The sequence below is a fragment of the Heterodontus francisci genome, chromosome 37 (genome assembly GCF_036365525.1).
Source record: "Heterodontus francisci isolate sHetFra1 chromosome 37, sHetFra1.hap1, whole genome shotgun sequence".
NCBI lineage: Eukaryota > Metazoa > Chordata > Chondrichthyes > Heterodontiformes > Heterodontidae > Heterodontus > Heterodontus francisci.
The window spans coordinates 19,328,315-19,355,405 of record NC_090407.1 but is presented as its reverse complement, the minus strand read 5'-3'; the positions used below and the strand labels follow the sequence as shown (position 1 = coordinate 19,355,405).

Below are 27,091 nucleotides of genomic sequence, written 5' to 3'. Positions count from 1 at the left end.
TTTTACTCTCTGTTCAGCTGTGCTGTACTTGACCTGGGGGAGTTTGGTGCTGTCATTGGGTGCTTGAAATGGGAAGAGTTTCATTTTTTCTAATATTAATATCCCTTATATTGAGCAGACACAGAAAAGGGGGAAAAAAGCTCCAAGTGAATAGATGGAGTATTAGATTATGCATGTGTGTTTAGCTTATACAGCATCTGCAGTGCATCTGAGTGTTTCTGTGCTCTGTAGATGTTGCTGTAAATAATTTAATTCACTTTGAATGCAGTAAAATCCTGGGGAGCAGTCAATCTGAAGTGTTTGCTACAGTAAAGATGCATCACTGGTGTGTGCATCTGAATATGCTGTTGGTATTTGAGAGAAATTACTAACATTAAGTTACAGTTGCATTTAGTGGAAAGTAATATAACCCATTTTATGCGTATGTGTACCGAATGCCTCATGCAGTTTTCAACATTCTGTATTTTGTCATACGTGGAAAAATAAATTTTCTGAAATTTCTATTGTTAAATTTTAGAGTAGAATTACGTTATAGAATGTGATGTAAAACATCATTTGAAAATGACCTTAAGTCATGGTTGCTGAACGAAAGCTGTTTATCATTAACCACATGTCTGGTGTATAAATAATCAAAGTGATTCTTGGCAACACAGGCCGCCGATGATGTCAACAGACTGCGCCAAGCTGCGCACAAGAGCCAACGGGCTCCGGCTCTCTGCGCATGCGCAGCGTTCTGCATTGCCAGGACTGGTTGGCGCACGCGCAGATGACGGAACACGGGGAAGCGGGGAGAGAGCGGCCGATACACCTGGTGGCGGAGGGTGCGGGTGTGCATTCCTCCCGCCCGCTCTCCCGTGCCCCCCCCCCCCCCCCCACGGCTCTCTCTCTCCTCCCCACCCCCCCCCCCCCCCCCCGCCCGCTCTCTTCCTCCCCCCCCCCGCCCGCTCTCTTCCTCCCCCCACCCCCTGCCCGCTCTCTTCCTCCCCCCCCCGCCCGCTCTCTTCCTCCCCCCCCCTGCCCGCTCTCTTCCTCCCCCCCACGCCCACTCTCTTCCCCCCCGCCCCCGGCCCGCTCTCTTTCCCCCCCCGCCCGCTCTCTTCCCCCCCCCCCCCCCCGCCCGCTCTCTTCCCCCCCCCCCCCGCCCGCTCTCTTCCCCCCCCCCCCGCCCGCTCTCTTCCTCCCCCCCGCCCGCTCTCTTCCTCCCCCCCGCCCGCTCTCTTCCTCCCCCCCGCCCGCTCTCTTCCTCCCCCCCGCCCGCTCTCTTCCTTCCTCCCCCCCCGCCCGCTCTCTTCCTTCCTCCCCCCCCGCCCGCTCTCTTCCCTCCCCCACTCCCGCCAGCTCTCTTCCCCCTCCCGCCCGCTCTCTTCCCCCCCTCCCGCCTGCTCTCTTCTCTCCCCACCGCCCGCTCTCTTCCCCCCCCGCCCGCTCTCCCCCCCGCCCGCTCTCCCCCCCGCCCGCTCTCCCCCCCCGCCCGCTCTCTTTCCCCCCCCCCGCCCGCTCTCTTCCCCCCCCCCCCCCGCCCGCTCTCTTCCCCCCCCCGCCCGCTCTCTTCCCCCCCCCCGCCCGCTCTCTTCCCCCCCCGCCCGCTCTCTTCCCCCCCGCCCGCTCTCTTCCCCCCCCCCGCCCGCTCTCTTCCCCCCCCCCGCCCGCTCTCTTCCCCCCCCCCCCGCCCGCTCTCTTCCCCCCCGCCCGCTCTCTTCCCCCCCCCGCCCGCTCTCTTCCCCCCCCCGCCCGCTCTCTTCCCCCCCCGCCCGCTCTCTTCCCCCCCGCCCGCTCTCTTCCCCCCCCGCCCGCTCTTTTCCCCCACCGCCCGCTCTCTTCCTCCCCCCCACGCCCCCTCTCTTCCCCCGCCCCCGGCCCGCTCTCTTCCCCCCCCACCCCCGCCCGCTCTCTTTCCCCCCCCCCCCCCCCCCCGCCCGCTCTCTTCCTCCCCCACTCCCGCCAGCTCTCTTCCCCCTCCCGCCCGCTCTCTTCCCCCCCCTCCCGCCTGCTCTCTTCTCTCCCCACCGCCCGCTCTCTTCACCCCCCCGCCCGCTCTCCCCCCCCCGCCCGCTCTCCCCCCCCCGCCCGCTCTCTTCCCCCCGCCCGCTCTCTTCCCCCCCGCCCGCTCTCTTCCCCCCCCTGCCCGCTCTCTTCCCCCCCCCCCCGCTCTCTTCCCCCCCCCCCCCGCCCGCTCTCTTTCCCCCCCCCCCGCCCGCTCTCTTCCTCCCCCCCGCCCGCTCTCTTCCTTCCTCCCCCCCGCCCGCTCTCTTCCCTCCCCCACTCCCGCCAGCTCTCTTCCCCCTCCCGCCCGCTCTCTTCCCCCCCTCCCGCCCGCTCTCTTCCCCCCCTCCCGCCTGCTCTCTTCTCTCCCCACCGCCCGCTCTCTTCACCCCCCCCGCCCGCTCTCCCCCCCCGCCCGCTCTCTTCCCCCCCCCGCCCGCTCTCTTCCCCCCCCGCCCGCTCTCTTCCCCCCCCGCCCGCTCTCTTCCCCCCCCGCCCGCTCTCTTCCCCCCCCGCCCGCTCTCTTCCCCCCCCGCCCGCTCTCTTCCCCCCCCGCCCGCTCTCTTCCCCCCCCGCCCGCTCTCTTCCCCCCCCGCCCGCTCTCTTCCCCCCCCGCCCGCTCTCTTCCCCCCCGCCCGCTCTCTTCCCCCCCCGCCCGCTCTCTTCCCCCCCCGCCCGCTCTCTTCCCCCCCCGCCCGCTCTCTTCCCCCCCCGCCCGCTCTCTTCCCCCCCCGCCCGCTCTCTTCCCCCCCCGCCCGCTCTCTTCCCCCCCCGCCCGCTCTCTTCCCCCCCGCCCGCTCTCTTCCCCCCCCGCCCGCTCTCTTCCCCCCCCGCCCGCTCTCTTCCCCCCCCCGCCCGCTCTCTTCCCCCCCCCGCCCGCTCTCTTCCCCCCCCGCCCGCTCTCTTCCCCCCCCCGCCCGCTCTCTTCCCCCCCCCGCCCGCTCTCTTCCCCCCCCGCCCGCTCTCTTCCCCCCCCGCCCGCTCTCTTCCCCCCCCCGCCCGCTCTCTTCCCCCCCCGCCCGCTCTCTTCCCCCCCCCCGCCCGCTCTCTTCCCCCCCCCGCCCGCTCTCTTCCCCCCCACCCCCGCCGCTCTCTTCCCCCCCCCCGCCCGCTCTCTTCCCCCCCCCCCCGCCCGCTCTCTTCCCCCCCCCCCCCCGCCCGCTCTCTTCCCCCCCCCGCCCGCTCTCTTCCCCCCCCCCCGCCCGCTCTCTTCCCCCCCGCCCGCTCTCTTCCCCCCCCCCCGCCCGCTCTCTTCCCCCCCCCCCGCCCGCTCTCTTCCCCCCCCCCCGCCCGCTCTCTTCCCCCCCCCCCCCCCGCCCGCTCTCTTCCCCCCCCACCCCCGCCCGCTCTCTTCCCCCCCCCGCCCGCTCTCTTTCCCCCCCCAGCCCGCTCTCTTTCCCCCCCCAGCCCAGCTCTCTTTCCCCCCCCAGCCCAGCTCTCTTTCCCCCCCCAGCCCAGCTCTCTTTCCCCCCCCAGCCCAGCTCTCTTTCCCCCCCAGCCCAGCTCTCTTTCCCCCCCCAGCCCAGCTCTCTTTCCCCCCCAGCCCAGCTCTCTTTCCCCCCCCAGCCCAGCTCTCTTTCCCCCCCCAGCCCAGCTCTCTTTCCCCCCCCAGCCCAGCTCTCTTTCCCCCCCCCAGCCCAGCTCTCTTTCCCCCCCCCAGCCCAGCTCTCTTTCCCCCCCCAGCCCAGCTCTCTTTCCCCCCCCAGCCCAGCTCTCTTCCCCCCCAGCCCAGCTCTCTTTTCCCCCCCAGCCCAGCTCTCTTTTCCCCCCAGCCCAGCTCTCTTTTCCCCCCCAGCCAGCTCTCTTTTCCCCCCCAGCCCAGCTCTCTTTTCCCCCCCAGCCAGCTCTCTTTCCCCCCAGCCCAGCTCTCTTCCCCCCCAGCCCAGCTCTCTTTCCCCCCCCAGCCCAGCTCTCTTTCCCCCCCCAGCCCAGCTCTCTTTCCCCCCCAGCCCAGCTCTCTTTCCCCCCCAGCCCAGCTCTCTTTCCCCCCCAGCCCAGCTCTTCCCCCCCCAGCCCAGCTCTCTTTCCCCCCCCAGCCCAGCTCTCTTTCCCCCCCCAGCCCAGCTCTCTTTCCCCCCCCAGCCCAGCTCTCTTTCCCCCCCAGCCCAGCTCTTTCCCCCCCCAGCCCAGCTCTTTCCCCCCCCAGCCCAGCTCTTTCCCCCCCCCCCAGCCCAGCTCCCCCCAGCCAGCTCTTTCCCCCCCAGCCCAGCTCTCTTTCCCCCCCAGTCCAGCTCTCTTTCCCCCCCCAGTCCAGCTCTCTTTCCCCCCCCAGCCCAGCTCTCTTTTCCCCCCCCAGCCCAGCTCTCTTTTCCCCCCCCAGCCCAGCTCTCTTTTCCCCCCCCAGCCCAGCTCTCTTTTCCCCCCCCCAGCCCAGCTCTCTTTTCCCCCCCCCAGCCCAGCTCTCTTTCCCCCCCCCAGCCCAGCTCTGTTTCCCCCCCCAGCCCAGCTCTGTTTCCCCCCCCAGCCCAGCTCTGTTTCCCCCCCCAGCCCAGCTCTGTTTCCCCCCCCCAGCCCAGCACTCTTTCCCCCCCCAGCCCAGCACTCTTCCCCCCCCCCCCAGCCCAGCACTCTTCCCCCCCCCCCCCAGCCCAGCTCTCTTTCCCCCCCCCCCCCAGCCCAGCTCTCTTTCCCCCCCCCCCCAGCCCAGCTCTCTTTCCCCCCCCAGCCCAGCTCTCTTTCCCCCCCCAGCCCAGCTCTCTTTCCCCCCCCAGCCCAGCTCTCTTTCCCCCCCAGCCCAGCTCTCTACGGCCATTGCGTGCGTTGTGTTGCCTTTGTGTGATTATTTGAGCAACGCCATCTTTCGTCCTGGTAGCTGCCTGAACATCGCAGACTGACGTTTCAGTGAAACAGGCTGCATATGTGCATGTGCCAGTGCAGCGCCGTTGCTGGCATTGTCAGCAAACACAGCCATAAATAATACTGTAGTCCCTGATGAATTTTAAAATTAGTCCCTAGGAGTTACAGGCACATCACTCATGACTAAGTGGCAGTTTTTTGTGATGAAATATTATTGTAAGGTATTTTCCTCTTTTTACACTACATTTCCTTTCTGTCTAGCTCTTTGCTGGGATTCAATTCCATGGATGCTGTTTGGTGTAAAATGTTTGTATGTTTAGGTGGGATGTTGACCAGCTTTTGATCCACAAGGTACAAACTCGGGTTTCTTAAACAAGATAGAGAGTTTATTAAGTACAGCAAGAATAGGCAAGCAATACTTAGCCATTGGCAATAGTTGTACAGTAGAGTGTAGGGTGTCCTCAGTTCTTGCTTTCCGAGCTGCTGTGGTGCTGTCGTGTTTCCTTTCTTTCCCTTCCCCTCCGAGGGTTCATTCATTCCACATTAGGTTACAGTCCACCTTAACCCTTTTGGTCAGGTATCACTTTACCCTCTATAAGTTGTCTCTTTTTGATTAGTTTATAACAGTCAGATTACAGCAGATATGACCCTTCCCTCTGTACATTGTCTCTGCAGATAGCTTGATGAGCCACGTCATTGTCACACAATGGGGAATGTTTGCTGTCCCCATCAGCATTCCAGTCTTGACTGGTCTCTGAATATCTTTATTTGCATCATCATCCTTGTGGGGCCTACAAATCTATCCCTTATTGTGACTGAGTCTGTCTTAATTGAAATGCAGAATGGGCAGTTATGAAGACATTTGCTCTCATAGCAAAGCTATTTCTGCTATTGTCTTGACAGTAAACACCACCTTCCACGATATCCCCACTACAGTATACAAATATACATTTCACATTTAACAACATGATTCTAAACACAAGGTCCATAACTTAGTTCTAATCTAATACATTGATACATATACAAAGTATAACTATTTCCGAGCATAACCGTAACATCACTTAAAATCATTCTACTTTAAAACATAACATGTCATGTGAGTTTTATTGGACCGTAACTTACATAGATTCATCCGACAGATAAAACATGGGAGAGGATAACCCCTTAGTTCCTACATTGGCCTCTGACGTATTGTTCATTTTTTCATGTGAGCCGAAACTCTGTGTGTCAGTAGAGTATTCAGTCTTGTATGCATCGTTAATGATCCTGTCTTCACCAATATTCCTGCACACAAGCACCCTCTAGCAGATGTCATGATCACGAGAGAGACTCCTGGTCATTTTACTGTGCTTCAACCCAGGATTGAGACCAATTATAGTATCCTTACTGCCACTCAGTGTAGAACTTGGGAACTTCACAATCTGTGTGGTTCATGGTCTTAACCAGTGGGAGGTAGACCAACATCTGCTCATTTTTTATTTAAAAAAAAACCTTCCCTCCCAGAGGATAGTTTTTTAAAAAAAAGATGCTGTGCATCATCAAGCAGGCCAGTTTGTCAGCTTCCAGAATGTATTCAGATATGATGCAATGAAAGACCTGTGTTTGTTATTAGGATGTACAGCCTGGAAACAAAAGCAGACCAAAGGTTAGTATAATTGAAAAGTTGCTTTTATTTTTGTCTTTATCCTCTCTATCAAAATTGTTGCGCCATTTGGTGCAGTGGAACTACTACTCAATTGTTAATGAATTTTGAAGAAAAACAATCAATTTGACAGTATCTTAGCTTTAATTCATTAATATTTATATTAATTTATAAGCAGGTTAGCTGTAAATTCACATCATAAACCGTTTGAACAGCTTAAATCTTGTTTATTCACATTGCTTCAATAATAATAGTGATAAGCATTGGCCAGAAGGTGGATTAGATGCATCATATTTTAACAGTAGTGTATTGCAATGTTATAAGACTTTAGTCTTCTGGAACATTGCTGGATGGAAAACCGTAGTAACGTAGCAGTACAAAATGTCACAAGTCTGCCATTTTGTACCAATTTGCTTTAGGAAAGTTAGATTAACTTTCTGTTTTGTATTTCGTGTGAATAAATCAGCCTAACACAGCTGGTATTATATCTGTGCAGCCCTTTCCATGCATTCATTATTTATTGAAGGTAATTAGTTGCAACTCTATATAGATAAAAGCTGATCTGAAACAACACTCATTGTAGAGATTGTAATTTATGAATGATGTTTATTATCTAATACACAGGTATTAATGGAGTTTTAACCATATAGTCTACTTGATGAATTTGAAATATGTCTTTCTCCTCAGGAAGTAGAGAGTAGGGATAAATGGGGCATTTTCAAGTTGGCAGGCTGTAACTAGTGGAGTGCCATAAAGATCAGTGCTGGGGCCTCAGCTATTTATAATCTATATTAATGACTTAGACAAAGAGACCGAGAGTAATGTATCCAAATTTGCAGACGATACAAAGCTAGGTGGGAATGTAAGCTGTGAGGAGGGCACAAAGAGGCTGCAAAGAGATATAGACAGGATAATTGAGTGGGAAACAAGGTGGTGGATGGAGTATAACGTGGGGAAGTGTGAGGTTATTCTCTTTGGCAGTAAGAATAGAAAAGCAGAATATTTTTTTAAAAGGCATGAAACATTTAAATGTTGATGCTCAGAGAGATTTAGGTGTACCTGAACAAGGAACACAAAACGTTAGCAAGCAGCTACAGCAAGTAATTAGGAAGGCAAGTGGCATGTTGGCCTTTATTGCAAGAGGACTGGAATACAAGAGTACTGGGGGACAAGAACAAGGAAATCTTGCTGTAATTGTATAGGGCTTTGGTGAGATCACACCTGGAGTACTGTGTGCTGTTTTAGTCTCCATATCCAAGAAAGGATACATTTGCCTTGGAGGTGGTACACTGAAGGTTCACTAGATTATTTTGTGGGATGAGAGGCTGAGTAAATTGGGCCTATACGCTCTGGAGTTTTTAGTTTAGTGTAGGAGGCTAAGCGGAGAGTGGGATGGAGAATTAAAATGATACATGACCAGAAGCTCAGGGTCTTGTGGACTTAGTGAAGGTGTTCCGCAAAGCAATTGCCCAATCTGTGTTTAGTCTCCCCAGTGTAGAGGAGATTACATTGTGATCTAATTGAAACGTGCAAGTTTCTGAAGGAATCTGACAGTTTGAGAGGTTGTTTCCCCTGGCTGGGGAATCTAGAATATGGGGACACAGCCTCAGGATAAAGGGTTGATCATTTAGGACTGAGATAAGAAATTTTTGCACTCAGAGGGTTGTGATTCTTTGGAATTCTCTACCCCACTGGTTTGTGGATGCTGTATCTTTGAATGTATTCAAGGCTGAGATGGACAGATTTTTGATTTTTCAGGGAATCAGTTGAAATGGGAAGCTAGTGGGAAAGATCAGCCATGATCATACTGAATTGTAGAGCAAGCTTGAGGGGCTGTGTGGTCTACTCCTGCTCATATTTCTTATGTTCTTATTGACATGTATTAATTTTTCACCCCTGTTGCATTAAGAGGGTGGGGTGATGAACTGTTCCCAGGCCTTATCCATTATAGCTCTTTAATGAGCTGTTATGAGGTATTTAAGATCAGCATGAAATGACTCACTGATTTTATTTTTGTCATTCCCTCACTGGAGACACCTGACTCTCTTTTGGACCTGCTGAGATTGGAACCTTGCCATGTGGAAAAGTTTTTACATGTATTTTGTAATGTGGCGTGATCTATTTTTTATCTATTGCAGTGTAAATAATACAGTAAGATTTTAAGAATTGCAGCACTCTTGCATCTGAAGGATCGATGTTGATTTTAAGAAGTTGTGCTGAAGTGACGGTGTTGATTTGCAGCAAAATCTTTCTTGTAGATACCAAATTTTCCAGTTCAGAACAAGGTAATTTTTCCAACAAGATTAAGAGAACATTACTCTCTTTCTTACTTGTCTGAAATGCTATATGTTTAGTTTGAGTGTTGAGCAGACAATTAACTTGTCAGGGTATTGAAATATAACTGTACATCCTCAGTCTAAACTTGCCGATCTAGTTAGTCCTTTTACTTGCACCTACTGTAAATGAGAAATGGACTGCTGCAGTTCTTTAGCCTGTAACTTGAACTGTGAATCAAATAATGACGGAACTCTGCCAAAGAATAAAAGCCTTTCTACAAAAGACAAGTGGTTTCATTTCAGCTTAATTGTGAGCTGATGATTAACTGTTGTACGTGGTGATATTATTATCCACTGAGTAGTTTCTGGTTGTCAGGATGGTGAAACATGATTTATATTTTTTAATTTGTTCTCAATTTGAAAACAAGGTGCCATTGTTCAAACTTAGGTTAGAGAGGATAATGAATCTGGCTTTATCAGGTAAGTTACAGGAATAATGGTGAACACCACTAGTACTTTATGACTGAAGGTTTAGTTAGTATACTGAGAGCATACTGGCTGGAGGCTATACTGGTTGATACAATTAGATATAGAATTTCCCATTCATCAACTGTTGTTTGTTCATAAATGTGCAATATTGGAGTCTTGAGCAACAAGAGACCATTGAAGTATGAAATGCATGTTCGATATGGAGTTTACCTTGAGCAGAAGTTGAGGCTGAGATGGAGATCAACCTTGAGGTGCAGTTGGCCTAAAATTATGTTAGAGATGCTTTAATCACTAACTTGTTGCATTTTTTTTAGACATTTAATGTAAAACAGTTTAGTATGAGGAGGGCAGCTAAAGCGCAATACCTACACATTGTTGGGGTCTTGGATGCTTTGTGTGTCCACATTTTCAGGATTTTTGGCAGTTTCTGACTGCTTGCACTCAAGCGCAAGGTTTCTTTTTAAAGATTGGAGGGAAGGACATCAAAGATAGTATCAAGATTACTCCCAGTGCCACAATTTAGTATAGAAATTATAAGATATGGTGAACACATAATTGCAGAGATGGTGTAGGAGGACAGGTTTCAGATTCCTGGAAACTGTTGAGGGACAGGAATGGGCTTTACAGGATGGATACATTTCACCTGAACAGAGCTAGAATCATGGCCTCATTGGAAGAGTTGCTAGATTTGTGAGAGAAAGTTTTAAACTAATGAGTGAAGGAGAGGGAAAAGCCAAGAGGAGGAAGTGGAAAGAAAGGACAAAGAGGCAAGTGCCACAGGAAAAAGTGAACAGATCATAAAGAGGATGGATTATAAAGAATGATTACTGACAGAGGCAGATTTATGTAATTAAAATAAGTTTGGGGGGGGGGGGGGAGAGAAAAATAATATCAACAGAAATGTGGGTTAGGTTGAGGCAGAACCCTTGAATAGAACAAAGAACAAACAAAGAACAGTACAGCACAGGAACAGGCCATTCGGCCCTCCAAGCCTGCGCCAATCTTGATGCCTGTCTAAACTAAAACCTTCTGCACTTCCGGGGACCGTATCCCTCTATTTCCATCCTATTCATGTATTTGTCAAGATGCCTCTTAAATGCTGCTATCGTACCTGCTTCCACCACCTCCCGCGACAGCAAGTTCCAGGCACTCACCACCCTCTGTGTAAAGAACTTGCCTCGCACATCCCCTCTAAACTTTGCCCCTCGCACCTTAAACCTATGTCCCCTAGTAACTGACTCTTCCACCCTTGGAAAAAGCTTCTGACTATCCACTCTGTCCATGCCACTCATAACTTTGTAAACCTCTATCATGTCGCCCCTCCACCTCCGTTGTTCCAGTGAAAACAATCCAAGCTTATCCAACCTCTCCTCATAGCTAATGCCCTCCAGACCAGGCAACATCCTGGTAAACCTCTTCTGTACCCTCTCCAAAGCCTCCACGTCCTTCTGGTAGTGTGGCGACCAGAATTGCACGCAATATTCTAAGTGTGGCCTAACTAAGGTTCTGTACAGCTGCAGCATGACTTGCCACTTTTTATACTCTATTCCCCGATCGATGAAGGCAAGCATGCCGTATGCCTTCTTGTATAGTGTAGAGGTTATGGTACTCAATTAGTGGGCCAGAGATAATGCGCCTGATTTTAATTCTGTGTAAATGAATGGGTTTTGAGTGAGTTATAATTGGACCCAATGAGTTCAGATCCCATCATGACAAGATTTTGAACTCGAATGCCGTAAATCTGGTTGGTTGTAGGAGAGCACCCAGGATAAACAACTGGATTGTTGTATAAAAAAAGGAAAAAACAAGCTATTGCTTCACTAATATCCTTCAGAGATTCTACCACTCAGTCTGATTCAGTGGTCATACTCCTCACCTATGGACTTGTGGTTCAAACTCTATTCCAAGACTAGCTCACAACACTGAAGTGCTATCTTTCAGATGAGATATTAAACCAAGCCTCAATTTATATCCACCTGCCTGTCCAAGTGTATATTAAAGATCCCAGAATACTATTTGAGAGCAGGGGAGTTCTCCTGGTGTCCTAATTGACATCCTTCAATAAACATCATCAGAACAGATTAATTAGCCATCTTTCTCATTGCTGTTTCTGGGATCATTGCTGTGTGGATATTGGATACTGCCTTTGCCTGAATAACAATAGGATGTGGGATGCCCTACCAGAAACAGAGAAATGAATAAGTAATTGCCAAAGGAAAATTTAAAAGGGGCTAAGAGAAGGGCATGGGAATGGAATTTAAGTGGCCAGCTTTTTCAGAGAGCTGGCACTGATGCAGTGGGCTGAATGGCTGCCTTTGTTGCTGTAAATTCAGATTCTGTGATTTAATGTCATTAACATTCTTGCAGTAATGTTGTGCAGTAATATGTGAGGCACTGATAATTTGAACTATTGTAACAAAGACCAAAGACGTAATTTTAACATGCTGAAAGAAAAGACTTGCATTTATTTAACACTTTTCACAACCACAGGACGTCCCAAAGTGTTTTAGAACCAATGAAATACTTTTGATATGTTGTCACTGTTAATAGTAGGAAATGCAACAGCCAGTTTGCTGTTTATGGGAACTTGCTGTGTACAATGTGATAATGACCAGATAACTTCTTTTCATGTTGGTTGAGGAATAAATATTGCCCAGGACACATTCTCATAATATTGGATACAATTCTTCCTGGTCAGTTTTTTCTCCTCCCTGAAAGTGTTGACTCCTTACTGGTTGACAATTCCAATGGGAACTGGTTGTCATCAAGTGGTCATTATCCAAGAGAGCTTAAATGATGAGTGTCAACAGAATTGGATTGTAGGGGACGACTTTGCTGAACCTGATCCTATCCATACACCTGCACATTTAGCAGGGTTGGTGGATATCAATCAGAATTGGGAACCCCACTTGATTTTCATCCTTAACCAAAATGTGTTTAGGCTGATTGTAGCATTGTTACTGTTGCCTTTGCTGGGATTAGCCAATTCTTTATAGACCGAAGATCAAAATTGGTAAGGCTCAGCTGTCAGGGAAATCCTTGTTCATAACTTTTATTCCAACTTAGAATTGATTAGTGACTAATAGTCTTGAAAAATACTTCTATATTTTGTTAGTGGCTTCTGATGTTTTTTGATATGGGTTTGATGTGGCATTATGTGGTTTCCACCAGTGCACCAGGTGAGCCAATTATTAGGGAGCAGATTCAATCAACTTAAGTAATAATATTGCTAAGTCTTTGTAACACCTGCACTGCAAGTTATAATTGGATCTAATTTTAATACTGTTGGCAGACAGGGCCATTTGAACTTTGTAGATTAGCAGAAATTTCCCATGTGCAGTCTAGTGACTTAGTAGAACATATTAACATCGTAACAATTTCAGGCAGGAGAAGGCAGTCAGTCCATCTAGCCCAATTCTCTACAGTATTCCCTTGGTGCACTTCTAATAGCACTGAATCCCATTTGTTGACAAGACCTTGGCTAATTCCTTCATGAAACCGATTAAGATTTCTTGTTCCACCACCCATGCTAGTAATCTGTTCCACATACTTAGCGCCCTTTTAGCTTTTTGAAAAAAGGTTTCTCTTGTATTTCTATCATTTTGTTGTTTCTTGATTTGTAAATAAATTTGTAAATACCTTTGTACTTAAATTCTGTACAGGGAAAAAAAGCTTGTTCGGATTGTGTCTGCGTGGGTTTTCGCCGGGTGCTCCGGTTTCCTCCCACATCCAAAGACTTGCAGGTGATAGGTAAATTGGCCGTTGTAAATTGCCCCTAGTGTAGGGAGGTGATAGGGAATATGGGATTACTGTAGGGTTAGTATAAATGGGTGGTTGTTGGTCGGCACAGACTCGGTGGGCCGAAGGGCCTGTTTCAGTGCTATATCGCTAAATAAATAAAAAAAATAAATAAAAGTGCCTCTGTTTTGTTAAATATATTTTTTGAGGATTCATTTTTGAGAGATTGAAGAAATGTTAAACTTTGGGGTTTTCAAAGGGGATCGTGTAAAGGCCATTTGACTTTGAAAAGCAGTCCCTGGAAATATTTTTTAAAAGGGGCACTGAGAGGTCTTGTGAGGAAAACAAGCCTTTCCGGGAAACCACTTGACTTCTAGCAACAACAACAAGCCTTTTTGGGAAACCACTTGGCTTCCAGCTCAATAAAAAACCGAGAACTTTGGACACCTGGAGAGGTTGTTCACAAAGAAGTGACAGGTCAAGATTGATGGAGGTCAAAAGATTGACTTCCTGTTGTTGGTTTCGCTTTTGAATTGTTTTGAGTTAGGGTTGAACTGTATAAAAAGGGAGAGAACTTCCAAGGAGAGCAGAGAACTTCCAAGGAAGGAGAGAAGACCACAACCCAGCTCAGCTTTCCAGCACCTCTCTAAAAGACCCTGAGAAGTCCACTGTGTCAACTCATCTCATCTCCTGTCTTAGAAGAAAAGCCTGCTAAATTAATTCTCAACACCGCCTGAAAAGAACTGTCTCAAAAGATCCCAGTAACCCGTCTACGTGTAATCAGAAGCCAGACTGTATGCCAGTTTTGGAACACAATATATCTGATCTGCTGTTTGTTCAAGAATGAGCAAGTGTTCAGCCCAAGTGTTTTTTGTCTGTAATAGAGCTCTAAAAAAAAAAATCCTTTATTTTTCCAGTTAATCAGTGTATATGTGTGTGTGTGTAGGGCTCAGGTAAAAAGGGAACTTTAATATTTCAATCTGTGTTTATGCTTTACTTCATTACTGATTAAGACTTGTTTTATAATAAACTGATAATTTTGTTGTTTGTTAAAGAAACCTAGTTGGTGTGTTTTATTCTGGAATAAAAGTAGTCTATGATTGACCATATCGGTAAGTGGGAAAATATTTAAATATATGTTACCCGTGGAGAAGTGGAACTGGAATAAACAGTACACTCCTCCCACCTTGGTAACAGGATCCAAGTTGTTCAAAACTTTGAGAATTTTAAACACATTGTCCTCTCTTAGTCTCTTTTCAAGAGAGAAAAGACCCAGGGTAGTCAATCTTACCCAATGCATCATTTTCCTAAGTTCTGGAATCAACTGTGTAGCTGTTCTCTGTACTGTATTTTTAAATAGGGAGACCAGAACTACATGCAGTACTCCATATGTGGTCTTACCAGGGCAAAATAGTTTTAAAATGCCGCCTCTGGCTATATGTTATACCTCTTCCTATGCATCCCAATACTCTGTGTTTTTAACAATCTGGGAACATTCTGCTAATGGTTTTAACGACCTGTCCACTAAACCCCAAGGTCTCTCCTCCAATAGCTCAAGTACATTCTACTTCACCTCAGCCTTCCTGCTAAATCTCATAATCTTACATTTCCTTGTATTAAATTGCATTTGCCATTTCCCTGCTCAAGCTTGTCAAGTTCCTTCTGAATTTGTACTCATTAACAGTCACCATTTGCTACTACTTTCACTTTGGCATCATCTGCAAATTTAAACACTTTAGACATAGTTCCTTCCTCTAAATCTTCATATAAATTATAAATAACAGTAACTTTGTGGCCCTCCACTGGTACTTGGCTGCCAAGCAAACACTAGTTTCAGAACATGGTTGCAAGTAGTCAGTGCTAGGTGCCTTGTCTATCTTGAGCTTCAGCAATCTCCTCAGTATGTCCTCTCTTGTGATTTTAAAACTTTTCAGTCTATATTCACATTGGAATTGTGACTTCAATTCTGCCATTTCTCTTCTATTTCTTTCATTTTCTCAATCTTCAATCACCACTTTCCCCATTGGCGTTTTTGGTGTGCCAACCTCTCTTTGCAGCCTATTTTTTGTTAACCCCAGCATACTTGAATATATTATGGTTCTGCTTTTCTTTCCAGATATTTTTCCTTGTGATCCCTTTTTGCAGCCCTGATGAGTTTCTTGGCATTCCTAAGTCTACTTTTATAGATCTCCCTACCTTTTCTTGAATTTGCTCTTTTGTTCTGTGCATCTTAAAAATTATCCCTTTTAAACTATTCCTTCTAGTATATCTTCCCATTTTGCCATTCCCATGCATTCTCTCTCACCCCTATAGCCAGCTTGTTTAAACTAAAGTTTTTTTAATTGGCTTCCTTTTTGTTGTCTACTCTGAATATCAGAATATTATCGTTACTAGATTCCAAATACTCCCTTACTTCTACTTTGCATATTGTTCCCTCCTTATTTATTAAAACTAAATCCAATATTGCATTACGCCTTGTGAGTTTCTTAATATTTTGTTTTAGAAACCGGTCACTCACAACTTCATGCAGATCCACCCCATTGTGCACTCTGGCTAATGTGAAGAAGATTGAAATCCCCAGCAGTACTACTGACAGCCTGTAACTCATCTGTGGTATTGCCTCCTACAAAATTGCAACAGTCTCACTTTGTTTGATGGCCTGTAGCATATTCCTATTACTAACTCTTTCCCTTTTATTGTCCTCTAATTCTGCCCATAGAGTCAGCTCCAGCTGTTGTGACCAAGGCGGGAGCAATGCACTGTTAATTCAGACCCGCTACGCCACAGGTCACCACATATTAGTAAAGTTTCCCACTTACTGGAAAATAGCCAAATTAAACACTATTTACCCTCAGAATAAAGCACACCAAACCAGGTTGCTTTAAACAACACAAAAATTAACTCTTTATTAATAAACCAAGTTTTTAAACGATAATGAGATAAATCTATAAATAAAAAAAGATTTTATAACTTTTTTCTAACCCTCATGCGCACACACACATACATTTCAAAACCGGTTAACTGTTGGTTTTTTAAGGATGTTTTGAATTACAACGGTTTCTTAGGAATAATAAAATGATTGGTTGTCATGGTCTGGTAGGATATTTCCAGATTGGTTTGATGTACCAGAGTCGAATAGTCGGATGCCACTCGAAGTCTCTCCAGGTGAGATTGATGAACAGTCTGTGATGGGTAGGTGTTCAAGGAATTCGTCTGCAGCAGGTGTCACACACAGTCTTCCATCAGGGTGCAGCAACAGATCTACTTGGATTTTGAAGTAGCAATTTAGCAATAGAAGCTTTCCTGAGATTTCAAGATCACCCAAAACACAAAAGGCAACAGGAATCCTTGAGGCAGGGATTCTTGAGAGACTGGAGGCAATAGTAATCTGCCACACCCAAAACACAATGCTTCCTCTCTCCAAAGCCGTGTTCCTCCACAGAGTTTAGCAACCCCTCTTTTCCTGGGTCTTTCCCTCTCTTCAGGCAGGTCAAAACCTCACCTTAAATTTAGAATTTCTTTCTAAGAGATGCAAGGCTTCTTTTGCAGAGAGTGGTAACACTTTCTGGGTCTTCCTCTCTTTCCAGGCAGGGCAAAGCAAAGATTTCAAAGCCTGCTCCTTGTAAAGTTCACTGGTCTCTCTTAATCCTAACATGAAACTAAAACTTTCAACCGTCAAGTCACAAGACAGTCATGAATCTTCCTGGTTGCTTGGAAACAGGTCTTGCCGTCTGCACACTTCAAACACCAAGTGTCAGCATTCACTGTTCCCAGAAAATCCCTTTTCCCAGCTTTCAAAGACACACAGAAGTCCCAGCTTTCAATTAAAAAAAAACTCTTGTGACACAACATACAACTCTGTTGTAACTAGTCCCACTCTGAGCTGTTAATGCCACCTTTACCTTCTCAGTCAAGTTAACTCCCCAATCATGGTTTCAACTAGGGTTCAGTCACTTCAACAACTTCAATTTCCTCCCTGTGTAGCAGCAACTACAGCTCACTCATTTTATTCCTTATACTCTTTGCATACATTTACAAACAATTCAGGTTAAGCTTTAATATGCTTACTCCATTTTTTCGAATTATTTAATGTGTCAGCTGTGGCTCAGTTGGTAGCACTCTCACTGCAGAGACTTGAACTTAAAAACTAGGCTGACATTCCAGTGCAGTATTGCAGTGCAGTGCACTAAATTGTGGGAGGTGCTGTCTTTCAAATGAAACGTTAGACCGAGGTCTTGTCTTGCGTCCTTGGGTGGATGTAAAAGAACCCCATGGCACTATTTCGACGAAGAGAAGGGGAGTTATCCCCGGTCAATATTTATCCCTCAATCAGAATCACTAAAACAGATTATCTGGTCATTATCACATTGCTGTTTATGGGCCCTTGCTAGCTGTAGTATTTCCTACATTACAACAGCGACCGCACTTCCCAAAAAAAGTACTTAATTGGCTGTGAAGCACTTTGGAACGTCTTGTGGTTGTGAACTGCATGGTATAAATGCATGTTTCTCTTTTCTGTTAACTTTGTGCGTTCTGATTCTGTGCTAGTTAGTTCTACCCTTTTAAAAAAAAAAATTATTTACCCTTTCTGCAAGATATTTGGTACCCCTCCGATTCAGGTGAACAGCTTTCCTCTGTCCTAGACATCTGAAATTCTCCCTCTGCACCATCTCTGAAGACGTGCATTGATGGATCTTATCTGTTCTTATCTAACATGCCCAGCGTGTGACACAAGAAGTAATAAGAGGCCAATAGCACTTTGTCTTTCATAAATATTGATGAAGGAAAAAGACCTTGCATTTACATTATTTGGTGCAGATGGATAGGTCATCAAACAATACAGATTAGTTCCATTAGCAATGAACATTAGAAGTTTATAGTAAAGAAGGCGACTTGACCATCATATCTATGCCAGCTCTTTGCTAGAGCAACCCAACCGAATCTCACTGCAAAATGAAAAGTGCAGTGGTCTTTGTCTCTGACAAACCATCCAATGACCTAAAAGTTTTTTTGTAAAGAATGTTTCCTAACTTCTCTCCTCACTCTCTCTATTGACCATTTTACATTGATGGTCACTTGTCATTGATTTCCTAACCAGAGAAATTAGTCCTTTTCTTCTTCAACTCGTAAGTACTCTGCATAACTTTTAAAAGCTTTGGGTCTCCTCTTAGCCTGTTCTGCTCTGCTGGAAGACATACCATTATCAAACATCTCTCCCCATAACTACAAGGAATGGAAAGGACTTGCATTAGTATTGCATCTTTCGTAACCTCAAGCTATTCCAAAGTGCTTTACAGTCAATTAAGTACTTTTAAAATGCCGGCACTGTTGTAATGTAGGAAAATGCTACACCCAATTTGTGCACGGCAAGGTCCTACAAACAGCAGTGAGATAAATAGTCAGATAATCTGTTTTAGTAATGGATATATATTGGCCAGGACACCAGGCATCTGCCCTGCTCCTGTTTGAAATGGTGTCATACGATTTTTTTATGTCCACCTGAGAGGGCAGTCTAGGCCTCATTTTGACAACCTATCTATAAGGTAGCACCTTATAAGGTGGCACAGTGGTTAGCACCGCAGCCTCACAGCTCCAGCGACCCGGATTCAATTCTGGGCACTGCCTGTGTGGAGTTTGCAGGTTCTCCCTGTGTCTGCGTGGGTTTCCTCCGGGTGCTCCGGTTTCCTCCCACATGCCAAAGACTTGCAGGTTGATAGGTTAATTGGCCATTATAAATTGCCCCTAGTATAGGTAGGTGGTAGGGAAATATAGGGACAGGTGGGGATGTGGTAGGAATATGGAATTAGTGTAGGATTAGTATAAATGGGTGGTTGATGGTCGGCACAGACTCGGTGGGCCGAAGGGCCTATTTCAGTGCTGTATCTCTAAACTAAACTAAACTAAACCTCCAATAATGCCATAAGTTACATTGGTCTGGCTTGGCCTCGATTTTAAAATTTGCTACCTTGTTTTCAAATCCCTGCATGGCCTCGCCTCTTCATCTCTAACTTCCTGTGGTCCTGTAATCCTCTGAAATCTCTGCATTCCTTCAGTTCTGGCCTCCTGTGAGTCCCCGATTTTAATTGCTGTACCATTGGCAGCTTGCCTTTAGCTGCCAGAGCTCTAAGTTCTGGAATTCCATTCCTCTGTCTCCTCCTTTAAGATGCTCCTAAAATCCTTCCCTTTGACCAAATTTTTGGTCACCCGTCATAATATCACATAAGTATGGCTGGGTGTCAAATCTCTTGTGAAGCGACTAGGGGTGTTTTGCTATGTTAAACGTTCTACATAAATGCAAGTTGTTGTACGCTATCTTGCCAAATGCCCTTCATCTATCTTTTGTTCCTTCAAAGAATTTCAAAGGCAGATCAAGCATAATCTGCTCTTTCGAAATTTATGCTGACCATTCTTGATAAACCTATATGGTCTCTTATTAATTTCATTCTGCATTACAGATATTGGTAGTTTACCAATAAATGATTAGACTAGCCAGTAAGTTCCTGGTTTATCCTTACCTCCTTTTTTTGCAGTGTTTTACATTTGCCAATTTTTCTTCCCACAAAATTTTGGGAATTACAGTCTGAGTCTTCAGGATGCTTGGTTGCAAACAATTTAATCACTAATTATTGGCATGGTATTGTACTTATAAGTTGAGGCCGAGATAAGATCAGCCATGATCATATTGAATGGCGGAGCAGGCTTGAGGGGCTGAATTGCCTACTCCTGCTCCTAGTTCTTATGTTCTTATAAACACTTGATGCTATCATTCAGATCCAATTGTACAAAAACTGTGCAATAACAAAGCAAACTGAAACATATTTTGGTCATCTTCTGGGAACTTGCAATGGATGAATGAGTTGGCTAAACAGTATCATCCAGATGAACTGGGGATTCCTTCAACAGGATATAATTACTGTTCAAGACACTTAACTGGGTTTGGAAAATTCCACCTGCCTGGCTTTGGTAAGCTGGAAATAGAAGCACTTGGACAGCATGTAAGCAATATCAGTCTATTTGTTCCTTTAGTTCCAGTGATTCATTGCTTCATTCTCTGAACCTTAGTAGTCCACTGCAATGCAGCTGTTCTTTGCTGTATTGGCTAGCTCCATTTTTTTCTTAACTAATTTTTAAAAAATTTCTTTTTACTATGATCTTGTTCTTATTGGTGTGTGTAAAGTTAAATCAGGGAAGTTCAAAAAATGCCCTTAGCAGCAACTTGTGAAATACTGGACCAAGCCCACATGCAGCCAGGAAGTATGGTTTCACTGCAGTGCTATATATAGTGTGGTAAACCAGTTACTCAAAATTTGCAGAAAAAGAATATTCAGTTCAAATGTTGGGTACATTTTGAAAGTCCGAGCAAAGATCCCACCACAGAAAATATATTTAAGACCAGATTCTATGATTCTAAAATAACACTCAGTATCCAAAATGATACCATTTGACAGTGTTGGAAAATCTTGCATATTGTCTTTATTGCAAATTGCAGGTTAGATATTTTCTTGGGGCTGATAAGTCCCCGGTTCCTGATGGACTTCATCCTAGGGTCCTAAAAGAGGTGGCTAATGAGATAGTAGATGCGTTGGTGTTAATTTTTCAAAATTCATTAGATTCTGGAAAGTAGCAAATATAATCCCTGTATTCAAGAAGGCGGGGGGGTTGGGGGGAGGCATAAAACCGGTAACTATAGGCCAGTTGGTTTGACGTCTGCCTTGGGAAACATGTTAAAATCGATCATTAAGGAGGCTGTAGCTGGGCAGTTAGAAAAACTCAATGTAATTGGGAATAGTCATCATAGTTTTGTGAAAGGGAAATCATGTTTAACCAATTTATTGGATTTCTTTGAAGGAGTAACATGCGCTGTGGAGAAAGAGGGAGCCCTTTGACGTACTGTACTTGGATTTCCGGAAGGCATTTGACAAGGTGCCACATAAAAGGTTATTGTGCAAAGTAGGAGCTCATGGTGTAGGGGGTAACACATTAGCATGGATAGAAGATTGGCTGGCTGGCAAAAAACAGAGTGTATGCATAATTGGGTCCTTTTCTGATTGGCAGGGTGTGATGAGTGGAGTCCCGCAGGGGTCTGTGCTGAGGCCTCAACTTTTTACAATTTATATCAATGACTTAGATAAGGGGAGTGATGGCATGGTAGCTAAATTTGTAGATGACACAACGATAGGTAGGAAAGTATGTTGTGAAGAGGACAAATAAGGAGTTTGCAGACCGCTATATATAGGTTGAGTGAGTGGGCAAAAATCTGGCAGACGGCGTATAATGTGTGAAAATGTGAAATTGTTCACTTTGGCAGGAAGAATAAAAAAGAAGAGTATTACTTAAACAGAGAATGACTGCAGAATTCTGAGGTGCAGAGGGATCTAGATGTTCTAGTGCATTAGTCACAAAAAGTTAAACTCTCCATTTAATGACATTTTCTCCAGACTATTTTGAAGTGACACACAAACTATTTCGAAAACATTATTGGACTGCAAACTTGGCTTCTTGTGGAGGCTGGGCCTTTATTTAGTTTTGCAGCTACAGCAAGTAATAAAGAAGGCTGATGGAATGCTATCCTTCATTACAAGAGAAATTGAAAATAAAATTAAGGATATACTTCAGTTATACAGGGCATTGGTGAGACCACATCTCGAATACTATATGCAGTTTTGGTCTCCTTATTTAAAAAGGATGTAAATGCGTTTGAGGCAGTTCAGAGGAGGTTTACTAGATTGATACCTGTAATGAGTGGGTTGTCTTATGAGGAAAGGTTAGACAGACTGGGCTTGTTTACACTGGAGTTTAGAAGAACGAGGGAGACTTGATTGAAATATATAAGATCCTGAATGGTCTTGACAAGGTGGATGTGGAAAGGATGTTCCCTCTTGTGGGTGAGTCCAGACCTAGGGGGCACTGTTTTAAAATTAGGGGTCGCCCTTTTAGGGCAGAGATGAGGAGAAATTTTTTCTGAGTGTTGTGCGACTTTGGAATTCTCTGCCTCAGATGGTAGTGGAGACAGGGTCATTGAATATTTTTGAGGTGGAGATAGATAGATTATTGTTGGGCACGGGAATCAAAGGTTATTGGGGGTAGATGGGAGTGTGGAATTCAAAACAAACAGATCAACCATGATCTTATTGAATAGCAGAGCAGGCTTCAGGGGCCGAATGGCCTTTTCCTGCTCCTAATTCATATGCATGTGCTTGATCGTAAGATATCGATGTGATGGTCATTTATGTGGGTTTTATCTTTGTGACAAATTGGCCATAATGAAATCTGTGAATGAAGTTCATGTGAAAGTAACTCAGTTTACACTGTTTAAATGATTATTTCCATGGTGAAATAGAATGTTTGACCAATGATTCCAGCTGAGGATTTCTGTTGGAACCACAGCTTTGGTATCTGAGGGATCAGGGTACTATAGACTGTTGGTGTTTTAATGATGTGGTACCAAATATTCTCTAACTGTTGGTTTATTTGTGTAGTACAGGCACTGAATAAATTCCCTTCAGAAAAAATTGTTCTACTGTCTGCCAGTAGTGCAGTCAACTAAATGATTTTTGTTTGGTACCTGAAACTCTTGATTAAGGATTTTTGCTTCCAAAAGCTCTGTGAGACATTTGTGTAATAAGGAGCCCTTTTTGGTTAAACTAATGACCTCATGAAGAAAAGAATTGACACCCAATTCAGTTGTGTGGCACAGCAGAGTATTAAACATCTGAAACTATTTGAGACGCTGAATAAATATGCTTTTGAGGCTAGGAAGAGCCCAGCTTTGATTCCAGTCTGCTGAGTTTGCTAATCTCACTCGTGGATAATAGATAAGCTACAGTTGGCATCAGTACTCTTGGGCTAGGATTGAAAAATAATAGTTAGGGTTTCTGTTCCCAATCACATTGCAGCAATCACTGTTGGCACATGGATGCATATAGGCATTGAATGACTGGTTGTGATGCTCCAATAACAGAATAGCCTGTTGCCACGTACTTTCTTAGTTGATGTGAAAAATGGTCATAGACAGTTTCCATTGTAAGTATAAACCTACAATGGAAATATAAAAACAAGGGCAGAACATGTAGCTATAACATGGGGACTGTATACCCTGGTTTATTTGTTCCTCACCCTGTAACCACATCTCACCTGAAGACTACACTTAGTCCCCTGGTGCAATGCCATGGATAGTAATATGCTAAAAATTCTATGTCTGCATGCACTTCCTGTCTAAATTGATTTCAATGTTTGAATATTACTTCTATAAACTTATTACTGCAATTGTCTCTTCCCATCAGTGGTGGTGCTATAGATTCTCAGCTTTGCTTCTCCCAGCTCCTCGAGCCTGTACTGCAGAGAAACCACTATCCTGCAACCAACTTTTAGGTATTAGAACCATAGAAAAGTTATGGCACAGAAAGAGGCCATTCAGCCCATCGTGTCTGCACCGGCTGAAATAACTAGCTGCCCACTGTAATCCCACCTTTCAGCACCTGGTCCGCAGCCTTGCAGGTTACAGCACTTCAGGTGCAGGTCCAGATACCTTATTAAATAAGTTGAGGGTTTTTGCCTCCACCACCGAGTATTATCAAAATAACCACAGAATATATGACTTTAAAATGGGGACTGAATTATGTCTGCATGCCTTGGTTTGACCATCTTCTACCTTCTAACCCCACATCTCCTTAAGAGAACACTTAGTCTTGACTCTGCAACACCATAGGAAATAGAATAGAATCTTACAGCTCAGAAGGAGGCCATTTGGCTTAGCATTCCTGTGCTAGCTCTTTGAAAGAGCTATCCAATTAAACCCAGTCCCCTGCTCTTTCCTCATAGCCCTTCAATTTTTCCTTTTTAAGTAGAGTTCCAATTCCAGATCATTATAACTCAGTTTAAAAAGAAAATTCTTGTTGCAACCCCCACTCCCTTGTCCTGGCTTTTTTGCCAATTATTTTAAATCTATGTCCTCTGGTTTCTGATCCTTCTGTCTATGGAAACAAAATAGATGTGGAGAAACTATCAAAACCTCTCATAATTTCGAACATCTCTATTAAATCTTTCTTAACCTTCTCTACTTTAAGGAGAATAATCCCAGATTATCTAGTCTCTCCAGATAACTGAAACCTCATCCCTGGTACCATTCTGGTAAATAGATCTCCTCTGCACCCTTGACAAGGATATATCATTGATTATATTGTTATGATCAGGTGAAGAGGAGTGGAAAGGCTCCCTTCTTGTCCCTCTCCTTGTTTGACCGCAACAGGTTTATTTCTTATAAACAATGAATATGCTTACCAATTCAGTGAGTATTTAACCCTTTTATGTGCTATGATCATACAATAACCAATTGGACAAGTTTTCTTGTGTTTTAACAAGAAAGAGGTTAGTTTATTATATGTAAAATAATAAACTACGCTCTAGTTTTCACGTGCGCGAGAATCAAACACACACACAAATAAGTTACAAAGGGAAGAAGGTTAGATTGGTTGGATTAGAGTCCATAACAAATAAAAGAAGATACAGTCTGTGGTGTCTGGTAATTCAGTTGTCTTCCAATTGAACCCATGGTCCTGAAGTTTCTGGCTGGTGGAAATGGCCACCTCGTTCAGGGTTTTCTTGGAGACAGTGATGTAGATGGCTTTCTCCCCAGAGTCTCTGTCTGCAGCAATGATGGACTTGGATGTCTTGCAGTCTGCAGGCAGGGTTTGAAACTTAGTGTTACCTGGAGAGAGGGAGAGAGACTCCCACTGGGGTCCTGCATTGGTTAACTCAGATGCTTGCCTGATGTGTTCAAAAGAAACTCCAAGTTTTCACACAGACTGTCACATGATTGCCCCAGTATGTTCTCTTTTGCACTTTAATGAGATCCAAGTTTAAGAATTCCAATCTCTCTCAGGTCTTATTGTTTCAATGATTACCCCTTGAAGTTCGTCTCCACTTGTGTTAATGTTCCAAGATGGCTTTGAATGCCTTGCTAATGAAGGCGATACCAAGTAGCTCATTCAACTGCTCAAGCCATTGTTCTGGACGAGGGCTATTCAGACATGCGTCTCCACCTCGATACCTTGGAATGTGAGCTACTTCAATGCAAATTGTGGTGGTCATCTTAGCTGCTTTATTTTTAAAAGTTGAATTTACGTTTGCAGCTTTCTTTTTCAAAGTTTAATTTAGGTTTCCAACCGATGAATTAAAAATAATCATTCAGCATAGCACGTTTTCATGACACTATATATTTATTATATAATATATATATAATATACATATATAAAGGCTATTATGTATGGACTGTGATAGATAACTAGAGTGAGATCTGTATAGTTTGAGGTATAGATTGAGTGGAGATAGATACAGATAGCTAGAGATGTGCATCTCTCTTTCTCTGTGTACGGATCTCCCGTGGCATTGCACACAAGGAGTTGAGACCAAACATGGCCTTCATGGAGAGAAGTGAGCTGCTGAGAGATGCAGATCACATTTCCCCCTAAAGTCCCACTAGAAAATGCAGCCTAAACAAAACAACAATCAAAAAGGCTGATAGAATGCTGGCCTTTATATCTACAGGACTCGAATACAAGGAGTTAGAAATCATGCTGCTGCTATACAAAGCTCTAGTTAGACCATGCCTAGAGTCCTGTTCTCAGTTTGGGGCACCGCATATTAAGCAGGATATATTGGCCTTGGAGGGAGTTCAGGGTAGAATTACTTGAATGATACCTGGACTCCAAGGGTTAATTTACGCAATGAGATTGCACAATCTAGTGTTGTATTCCCTGGAATTTATCAGTTTCAGGGCGATTTGCTTGAAGTGTTCAAGATATTGAAGCAAACTAATAAAGTAGATAGAAACTATTTCTGCTGGTTGAACAATCAAGGACTAGGGGACATAGCCTAAAAATATAGCCAGGCCTTTCAGGAATGAAGTTAGGAAGCACTTCTATATACAAGGGATGGTAGAACATTGGAACTCTTCCAGAAACAGCAGTTGCTGCTGGGTCAATTAATTATAAATCTGGAATTGATAGCTATTTTGTTAATCAAATGTATATAGGTATGTGGAACAAAGGAGGGTATATGCAGTTCGGGAACGATGAGTAATTCTGACACAAGTCATCGACCTGAAATATTAACTCTGTTTCTCTCTCCACAGATGCTGCCTGATCTGCTGAATATTTGCAGCATTTTCTGTTTTTATTTGTGTGAAACTCAAGATGGGTTAAAAAATGCCCACCAATTAAGCAGTCTGGTGACCGATGTGCTTTGCATGCTGGTGATGCCACTGTTCTAAAATAGCTGAAATTATATGCTTAGCCTGTATTAATAAATCAGTGTTGCTGTGCAATGTGAGGGTCAGGGCTCTTAATTCTTGGCCAGGAAGCTGCTTCAGTTAGTTATTGAAAACTTGCTTTTATTTGGGTGAAGTAACTTGCTGCTGTTAGTGGCAAGTTATTTGAAAGCTAGAAAGGGGTAATTTAATGGTTGGGTAGTAACTGCATAACGACCGTTATTATTGCCCATAAAGAGGATGATTCCAGCCTTATTATTTCATCATTTTTTTTAGGGCCCTTTGCTCTGTAAAAAAAAGAATGAAAGCTGATATGCAGCTTTGTGCCATTTTCAGTAGGTACTTTATACAGTTCCTCTTTTGAACTCTACTATCTCTCCTATCATCATAGAATACTGAGTCACAGTTAGTGTCCCAACTGGAACTGTAGATTGTTGCTTAAAGCCAAGGACTAAGTGATTCTCCAGTACGCTCGAAAAATTGGAAGATGCAAATTAAGCAACAAGAACGCAATCTTGTGGCAGTGTTTCCATATTTATGAAAATGAGGAAAATAGATACTACAGTTCAGATTTTTTTTTAAATTGAACTATTCCTGCAGACATTACATTCTTGTTCAATATAGCTATGACTATTTTGTTTAATACAATCGTCAAAGATACTATGAACCTCTCGCTCTAAATATTTTGATGTGGTCTGTGCGGAGTCATCTATTCATTTTTCCACTTGAAGTTGCTTTAGCCAGTGCTTTGAATTAAGCTATTTAATTAAAACAGTCCAGAAGCAGTCTTTTTGCACAATTTTAACTCAATTAGAACATAAGAGCATAAGCGGGAGTCGGCCACATGACCCCTCACCTTCATCCAGCATTCACTAAGATCGTGGCTGATCTTCCACCTCA

General features: G+C 44.8%; 1 protein-coding gene across 4 annotated transcripts in view; it reads left to right on the top strand.

Annotated features, from left to right (window-relative positions):
- kcnab2a (potassium voltage-gated channel subfamily A regulatory beta subunit 2a) overlaps positions 1 to 27,091 on the top strand; it is a 319,177-nt gene that overhangs the window by 62,024 nt on the left and 230,062 nt on the right. The window contains exon 1 of one of the 4 annotated variants that reach the window (XM_068017209.1): positions 8,606 to 8,706. The exons of the other annotated variants lie outside the window; for them this stretch is intronic. The gene's annotated coding sequence lies outside the window, so the exon portion shown is untranslated. Of the gene's footprint in view, positions 1 to 8,605; positions 8,707 to 27,091 lie in introns of those variants that run through there. 4 annotated transcript variants of the gene reach the window in all.